We start from the raw sequence: 9,430 nt of genomic DNA on the forward strand, positions 1-9,430 counted from the left end.
AAATGCTTAAATATAATACCAAAAGTAAAAATTGACTCGAAAAGTATAAAAAATGCTTGCACAGTATTTGAAAAGCCTCAGTTTCTTTTCGGATCAGTAACGAAAATTTAATGCAAATGGTGACTGATCAAGGGTATTTAACTGTTAGAAAAGAAACAAGTTATGCAGGTGGAAATTCAAGTGTTACAGAAAGGATTTTTGAGAATATGGCAGGGACCAATCGATTGGTCGTGGGCTTTTCCTCCAAGCCAATCGATTGGACACACTCTCAAAATGAGGAAATATGAGATTTTACTGAGAACCAATCGATTGACACACTCCTCCAATCGATTGCACAAACTTTCTATTTTGGAAAAACTAGAAAGTTTCAGGTGCCAATCGATTGACATGATTGATCCTCTGTATTCTTTGAAAAACAGAAATGTGAGAGGAACCAATCGATTGGGCTTCCCCAACCAATTGATTGGCTTATGAAAAACACTTCAAAATTCATTTCTTTGATGTTTCTAAATGCATTTCATCAACCATTAATCAATTGTGATGTTATACTTGAATTGAATCAATGTTTAATGTGAGAATTATATAATGAATCTAGTGAATAAACCTAGTGATCAATTTAGGCAATAAGTTAGACTTATAACTTAGATAACACTAAAAGGCTGCATTCATTCGTATGACGCTTATGTGGAGGTCGATAACGAACGGTTGCCATAGTTGAGAGTGAGACGCTTTGTATGGAACATGCCATGTTATTGTTTGTGTATTTTGGTGAATGAAGTCACCTGTGATTGATGAATCTTGTTATGATTTGTGGAATCGATCATGTATTCAAAATGTTTTTCCCTTGGTGGTGCACATCTCTATTTGATATGCTTAGATGAGGAAGCAATAGGATGCGATACCGATGATTCGTGCCTCAATTGGGTTTGAGTCCCAACCATGGAGAATGTGGGGGAAAGGTGGACACATAAGTGGGTTAGAGTCCCATACGGTGAAAGATACCCTAAGTGGGTTAGAGTCCCATACGGGTGACGGTAGCTTGAAATGAGTTTGGAACTCATAGAGAACTCGGTATCCACCACGAAAGTCGAATCATACGAGCATGCATGAACTGGGCTTGCCCTAGACGTAGGTCCGCTCATGGATTGATGTTTCGTGTATCTGAATAATGATCTTGTTTTGAGTTACGAGAACTCAGGTGCATGTTGCATACATTACGAGTTAGTTCCCCATCACTTAAGTATTCTTTCCCTTGTTGACTTAAGTTGAATATTGATTAGAAAACCCCGTAGAGCCGAGTGGACCTATAAGATAAGGAACTCACTGAGATTATCATCTCACCACATGTTGTTTATTATTTTTCAGGTGGTTCTGAGCAGGCGAAGGGTAAGGACAAGATAGAGTGATGCCTTGCTTACCTGATGCTTAGATGGCTACTCCGCTGTGTATATATTTTTGACACTTTTGTGTACGTTTTGTGCCATGTTATGTTTCTTTTGGGCATGTAAATATGTATACTATTGCCGCTAGGCGCTTATGTATTTCAGTACCAGTATAACACTATGTATAACATGTATTCTAGACATATATTATATGTGGGTGTTACACCTAGATTTTTCATTATATACATCACTGAATGCTCTTGATATGGTGGCTTGAATATCACAATGTATCATTGCTTTCGAAGTATTATCTTTAGTCAACGAAACATCCAAAAGAAGATGCCTTAACCATTCAGCTTATTGACCAGCGGAAGCAAGATCCACAAACATCGATTCCATGGTCAAAAGAGTAATACATGTTTGTTTCTTGTTCTTCCAAGAAATCCCACCTCCAGTCAATGTAAATATCCACCATGTTGTAGATTTATAATCTCCAACACTCGATATTCAACTCGCATTGGTATATCATTCTTGTATGGCAGAAAACCTACCATAATGAAGGCCGAGATTTTTAGTCTTTAAGAGGTAACCAAAAATCCTAGTTATGACCTTCCAATGTTCACCATTTGAATTACTAGTAAATCTTCGCATCTTACTAATTGCAAATTCTATGTCAGATCTGGTACATTGCATTAAATATATTAGTCATCCAATTGCATTTGCATATTCCAATTAGCAGACAAACCCCATCCATCTTTGCCAAGCCAGAACTAGTGACCTACTACGGCTACCCATAGCACCGGCTACGGGCCGTAGCAGGCAGACGTGTGATTTTTGGAAACTTTCTTTTTTTGACCATATTTGGAAATTATTGGTGATTCTGCTTATATTCAGACCTAATCTTATTATCCATAAAAATATAATTAATTATGAGAATATGCAAAAGGGGTATTTTTCTATCTAAGCGAGTTTTTTTATCACATTTGAAGGGGACTTCTTCTTGGACGACAAAAATACAGAGAGAAATATTGAAGAATACATAAGCTTTGGTGAAAGACGGATTTTCATGAACAAAAGCAATTGAATATTCAATTTCATCTTAGTATCTGTAATGTCTAACCCTTGTATTTTGTTTTTATTGAATATTATGAGTAGTTAAATCCCCCAATGCTAGGGGGTGTTGATTAAAATAACAAGTGTACTATTTTAACCTCTGTAGTAATAATGAGGTGATTTCACCGAATGTCAGTCTCGAGGACTGCGTATCAATAATGAGTTCTAATTGTCGTTCAATCAACAAAAACTAAAGTTGAGATTTGTTTTACGAATTTATAAAAATAATTGCGAATAAAATAAAGACATGGTTTAAACGGTTTCACAGGCACGAGCATCATGATAGGGAGATGGTATGAATCTTCTTGTAACAACTATGAACCATCATTGCAACAACATACTTTACATAATCAACACCAGTTCTTAAAGTTGTTTTCTCCTTAATCCTTAGTGAGAAAACCTTTAATCATTCATCCCTAATTACTATGTTCATAGATAATTACTGATGAAATTAAGCATTATTATATCAAGAATCATCTGGTTACTACAAGTAACCCTAGTCCTAGGAGATATCTACCGTAACATATTCTCATGAAAGCATTACCAATGACGGTCCAACCTTGTTGTTAATCATACATCAATCTCAGTTTTTCCGAAAGAGAAAGCATTACAAACATCAAGAGAATAATTTAAGTATGAAAAACAAATTGTTATTGCAAATAGATAATCATAGTCATTACAAATCCAAATCAGGGACATCCCCTAGCATTGGGGGGTTTAACTACTCATAATATTCAATAAAAACAAAATACAAGGTTTAGACATTACAGGTACTAAGATGAAATTGAATCTTCAATTACTTTCATTCATATTAGAGTGATTAGAGTGATTGCATATTAGAGTGATTATTGTTGATTGTCAGAATGATGATAGTTAGAGTCGTTATTGGTTGTAATTAAAAATTTATTGTTTACGGTCCTCTTATTAGAAACCATTGATGGTTAAAGTGGTGCCAAAATCAGTGATTAAAAGTGGTAGATGGTCAATGGTGGTCATAATTGTTATTAGACCAAAACTTTTTTTTTTTGGGTTTGAGTTTTAGTGAAAAATTGTTTTGAAATTAAGTAAAAAAATCAAAATCAACTTTTTTTTTAAAATTGACCTTCAAAATTGAAACTAAAAACTAAATATATTTTATATATCGAGACAAAAGTAGTATTAGATATTACAAAACCAACAATATTATAATATAAAATGTCATTAGATAAATTTAAAGAATTCATCTAATTATGTTAGTTTACTTACTACATCGATAATAATATAATATTATTAAAGTTAATAAATATTATTACAATTTTGATAGAAACAATAATAATTAAAAAAGTTTATACTATAACTAATTTTATTATCTTTCTTTATAGACATTATATATTTTTGAGAAGAATGTATTATTTGCAAAATCAGTAATACTATAATATGAAATGTTATTGAATAAATTTAGAGTCGGGTTGGTGTGTAAAACTTCATACACATTTTGCAAATGAGTTGGATAAAATTAGATATAATAGAGATAAAATATGACAATGAATAGAATAAGATATGATAGTTATACGATTGACATATCCTATCATGTCTTTTGGTTCACTCATGAAAAGAAACATTATAAGATTATTTTATCGGATATGGCAAACGACCATGTTCACTTTAGTTAAGCCCGTTCCATAAAAGTCTACAAAAAAAAGAATAGATAGGGACATACATAGTTAAGGATTTGAGCCTAAAATTTATACTCATTCCACGAAAAAGTGAGGGCAGAGTGAGAAAAATCTGCTGAAACTACACCTTTGAAGTTTAAAAATGTAAAAATTTATGAAAATATCCGCGTCCGTAATAAACCGCCAAAAAAATGGGGCGGGATGAGGCGAACAGATTAGAGAGTGAGGACCTAAATCCTTGATCCACCCGCACTAAAGTCCGGGAAAAACAGACATGCCGAACTGGCTGAATCCATTTTCCAACCCTTATATTCTACAATATTATATGTTTAAGATCCACTTCATAATGATATCATATAAAATATATTACTATCTTATTTTATTCATTTATCACCATGTCCATATAACATAATACACACTACATACTCATAACCTCACTACTAGTCCAAACTCACAAATAGCAACAAAAATAAGAGAATTGAGATGAATTAGGAAAACTCATAAAAGAGGAGAAAAGAAATGGAAACAAGCGGAAAAGAGCCAAAACCATGCTTACCTAATCAAATCGAACGCGTCAGAAAAGTGCTTAAGGTCACCATAAATTGGGATTTTTCGTCGGAAAGTTCATCCAGTCACTGAAGAATTCAACGACACCTTCAATCTCGCGGAAAAAATCATTGGATTTTGGAAATTTCCAAAGTTTTGATTGGTCTTTTTTATTTGTTTTTTCGCTTGTTTTCTCTAAGATCTTTGTTTCTACATGTGTTTAGAAAACCTTCACCCCATCCTTTTCATGAATAAAACCTACAAATCAAGCCAAACATGGATCATTTGATATTTAGGGTTTAAGTTTGTTCTTGAATGTTCATATGTACTTTTCATATTTGGTTTGATTGTTTGATTTTCGTTGGATGTGTGATTGAGAAACCGAGAAAGGGTTTGTTATCATTGTTGTGGATTGATGTTCATAAGAGTAGTAGAGAAATGAGAGAGAAGGTGAAGAGATGATGTTTGTGTTCTTTATTTTTGAGCATGGTAGAGAGAACGAGAAACAAGTGAGAGGGAGATTAGAGAGCTTGAGGGGAAACTTTGAATTTCTTGTTTGTTTTTACGTCAGTTGAAGAGAGAGAGAGAGAAGGTGAATGAGTTTGAGAGAGAGAGAGAGAGAGAGAGTGTGTGTGTCTTATTGTTCAGATTTTGACCACTTGCAATTTTGACTAAAGAGTTGATTCAAAAAGGATTTAGAATGGAAGGTGGCGATCGAGTCCCACTCTCACCATCCATTTTGGTCTCTTTTTTTATGGTTTATGTTAATACTTGTTGAGTTTGGCCTTTGGGCCCATGATTGGCACACCCTTTCATGCGCCATACCCCCTTCATGTTATCTTATATCTTTTCTTTTGTTATTGGGATTTAAGATAATCTCCCTCTCAAGATCCCTTTCCTTTTACTGAATGCCACCCTATGTCTGCTTGTCGCACCCCACTTCACTTGTTTGTTTATTTTATTTCTCTTATTATCATTTGGTTGTCTAATAAATTGTTTAATCATACTATTAAACTAACAATAAATAATCAAGAAATATACTAATAATTCAAAGTTTCAATAAAATCAAGATTACTTTTCAACAAAAATCAAAAACATTTTGAAATCAATTTCAAACAAAATAAAAATCAAATACTTGATCAAGTATTTTGCAAACTTACGCAAAACACTTCAAAAATCTTTTCTGCAATTAAATAAGATGAAAAAGAACTAGTTAGACGTATGTCTCTCTTTTTTCACAAGTATATGGATATAGAAGTTCATATTATTCGGTAGAATATAGAAGTTGAATTGTTTAGAAGGGGTGTTGAATAAACAAATCCTAAAAAATCAATTAAAATTTTTTTTAATAAAAACATAAGAGTTTAATAAAATAGTTTGGCAGCAAAACTTGGCAGAGCATATGCGATTTGTGATTTAGATGATTAAAATTATTAACATGATTATTAGAGAATATAAAGTGGATAAAGAGTGATGAACAAACCAGCGACCAATACAATATTTATACCAACCTCAAACATACGAGATGTCTAATTTGGTTTTAATTATTTGTTAAGAAATAAAAAATAATAAAAACTTATAATTGTGATCAACCCAAAGATTATTGAGTGATTCAGTCCAACACAGACCTAAGCTTATATATAAAATCACCATAAGTAGACAAAATCAAAACGATAAAAATAACTAAACATGCAAATCAATACTAAATGTAAAAAAATTAAGGAAAAAAATGCACATATATATATATGACTTAAATCAATTCTTAATATAAGATAATTTATGTTTAAATATATTGAATAATGAATGTATCTCTTTCATATATATATATATATATATATATATATATATATATATATATATATATATATATATATATATATATATATATATATATATATATATATATATATTATTTAAATTATTAAAGTAATATTCTAATAAAATAACATATTTTTTAAAATTAATTTAGCATAATTTTTAAGTTTAATAAATAAACTTGATAAAATATAAACGTTCATGAAACAAGTTTTGATATTACTAATATTACTTTAAACCGGGATTTCCCGTGTCCAGCTATCAGCTTCCGTAAATATATGTGTGTGTGAAAATATGAGTTGTAATATTATTTTTATTGAATATTAATTTTATTTTTTAATTATTTATAAATTATTAAAAATATGATAAAATGAAAAACACATAGACTTCAATATGACCATTATTAAGAAAATGATGTTAAAGATTTTGAATAAAAACTAAAAAGAGAATATTTGAAAAAAATATGCTACAAAATAATGTTTTCCTTTATATTTTGTTATAGATAAAAAGTTTATTTAAAAAAACATAAGTCAGTAAAATTCATTATATATATTAGATATGTTCTATTAAAATATGTTATAAATTATGTGTAAATGACAAAAACTACCATTGCAGAATTATGTAATTTTTTATAAACTTTAATTTAATTTTGTAAATATTTAATGTTTTTTTTATAACTTTACTGTTTATTTAATTTTTAAATATTTTAATTTCTATAAGCTTATTATTTTTATTTTTATTATTATTACTAGCGTCTAAACGGACACTCTCGTATCCGTTTATCCGATATATATATATATATATATATATATATATATATATATATATATATATATATATATATATATATATATATATATATATATTTATTGAAATAGAAGTTACATTTTGAGAGGATTGTAAAAAGTTGCAAAAACCAATTTTATTAATTATATATATTTAAAAACTGTAAATTTTTATTAATATTTTATTTTTTAATAAAATAAGTTGTATATATTTTAAAGAGGAAATTGAGAACGAAAATAGGTCTGCCCAAAATCACCTATCCTCTTTATATATATATATATATATATATATATATATATATATATATATATATATATATATATATATATATATATATATATATATATATATATATATATATATATATATATATATATATATATATATATATATATATATATATAGTTATAGATTTTATCTTTTAATTAAATAAATTATATATATATTTGAAAGGATAACTTGGGACTCAAAATATGTTAGTCCAAAATCACTTATTTATATATAGTTATAGATTATTATTATTATTATATTTATTATTATTATTATTATTCTTATTATTATTATTATTATATTTTAACGTCAAATGTATTTTTTCTACATTTTATTTGTGTTATATTATATGATTTTTTTTTTTGAGATTTAAGTTATATTTTATAGAGAGAAATCAATAATTTTTGTTTATTATATTTTGTTTATTTCTAATCCAATTTAAATTAGGATAGTAATTTAAATTATAGAAACAAAATATTATTGTTTGAACAAATCATATATACTTTATTTCTTTAATTTAAATTCTTATTTTATCATCTCGTGATGTCAGATGGTACAAAATATTTGATATATTTTATTATCATATTTTGATTTTGTGTCTTATACTATCTACCAAGCTTTGTCTTAAAAAAAACTGTTTAATTTAGTTTTAGTTTTATTTGTTACTTATATATATATATATATATATATATATATATATATATATATATATATATATATATATATATATATATATATATATATATATATATATATATATATATATATATATATATATATATATATTAAAGATAGTTTACTGATAGTGTAAAATAATATTAGATTATTATCCAATGAGAATTTATCAATCAGCCATATCATATAATTAACTTATAAATATTAGGGTGATTTGACAGAATAAATGGCGAGGATTGGTTGACCGTGTAAAATTATTTTCAAGGTAAATGCATATTTTTTTCATATATATATATATATATATATATATATATATATATATATATATATATATATATATATATATATATATATATATATATATATATATATATATATATATATATATATATATATATATATTTGAATATTCAATGTTCATTATTCTAAAAATAATTTCCTTAAAAATATAAATATTCATTTTTTTTCTTTTTATACTTACCTAACATGTTTTCTTTATAATAACCATGTTAGTCTTGCATCAATAGCACAAAAATAAAGTACTAAGTGAGATTCTACCGAATGGCTTCTTATCATTCTCGAGTTTGGTGGATTTTGTTCGTTGCTTTTGTTTTGTTTTCAGGTAATAAGAACATGTTATTTTTATGTCTTCCATTTCATTTTTCTAATATTAATTAATCATGAACATGTTATTGTCATAATTTGAAATCATAGTTTATCGGATTCCTTAAACTTTATTCTTGTTGCAGGATTCACAACCAGTATTGATCCTCCAGGATATAAGTGCAATAAGGAATGCACAACTAATGAAGCATGCAATAAGTTTTGCACGTTTTTTGGCCATAAAAGTGGTTCATGTCTAGATCCCCAACCTAAGCGTTGTTGCTGTCATACCTAATGTTATTGTACTCTTCATTACATCTTAATGAATAAAATGCATATGAATTGTTGGAAGGTTTTTAAAATCCAATTGTCTTCCTTCTGAAATCCATAGAAGCTACTAGTGTTAGATAAATCGATAAAGTTGAATGAATTCAGGTCTAAATCATAATTGGTGTCATTTTCTTTAAAAGTATTTGAAGCACTCTTTGTATAGTCTTAGAGTATGAACGCAAGAGTATCCCAAAAATGTGTCTGGAATACAACACCTTTTCAGCATAGGTTTGCAACGGTTCGCATATGGATACA

At 28.0% G+C, this 9,430-nt stretch overlaps 1 long non-coding RNA gene across 1 annotated transcript; it reads left to right on the plus strand.

Moving 5' to 3' along the window:
- The first annotated feature begins 8,723 nt into the window (after positions 1–8,723).
- Positions 8,724–9,207, plus strand: LOC127127645 (uncharacterized). Its single transcript, XR_007805390.1, has 2 exons — positions 8,724–8,864; positions 8,992–9,207. It is a non-coding gene; the product is annotated as an uncharacterized LOC127127645 (long non-coding RNA).
- The last annotated feature ends 223 nt before the right edge of the window (positions 9,208–9,430 follow it).

The sequence above is a fragment of the Lathyrus oleraceus genome, chromosome 3 (assembly GCF_024323335.1).
Source record: "Lathyrus oleraceus cultivar Zhongwan6 chromosome 3, CAAS_Psat_ZW6_1.0, whole genome shotgun sequence".
Lineage (NCBI taxonomy): Eukaryota > Viridiplantae > Streptophyta > Magnoliopsida > Fabales > Fabaceae > Lathyrus > Lathyrus oleraceus.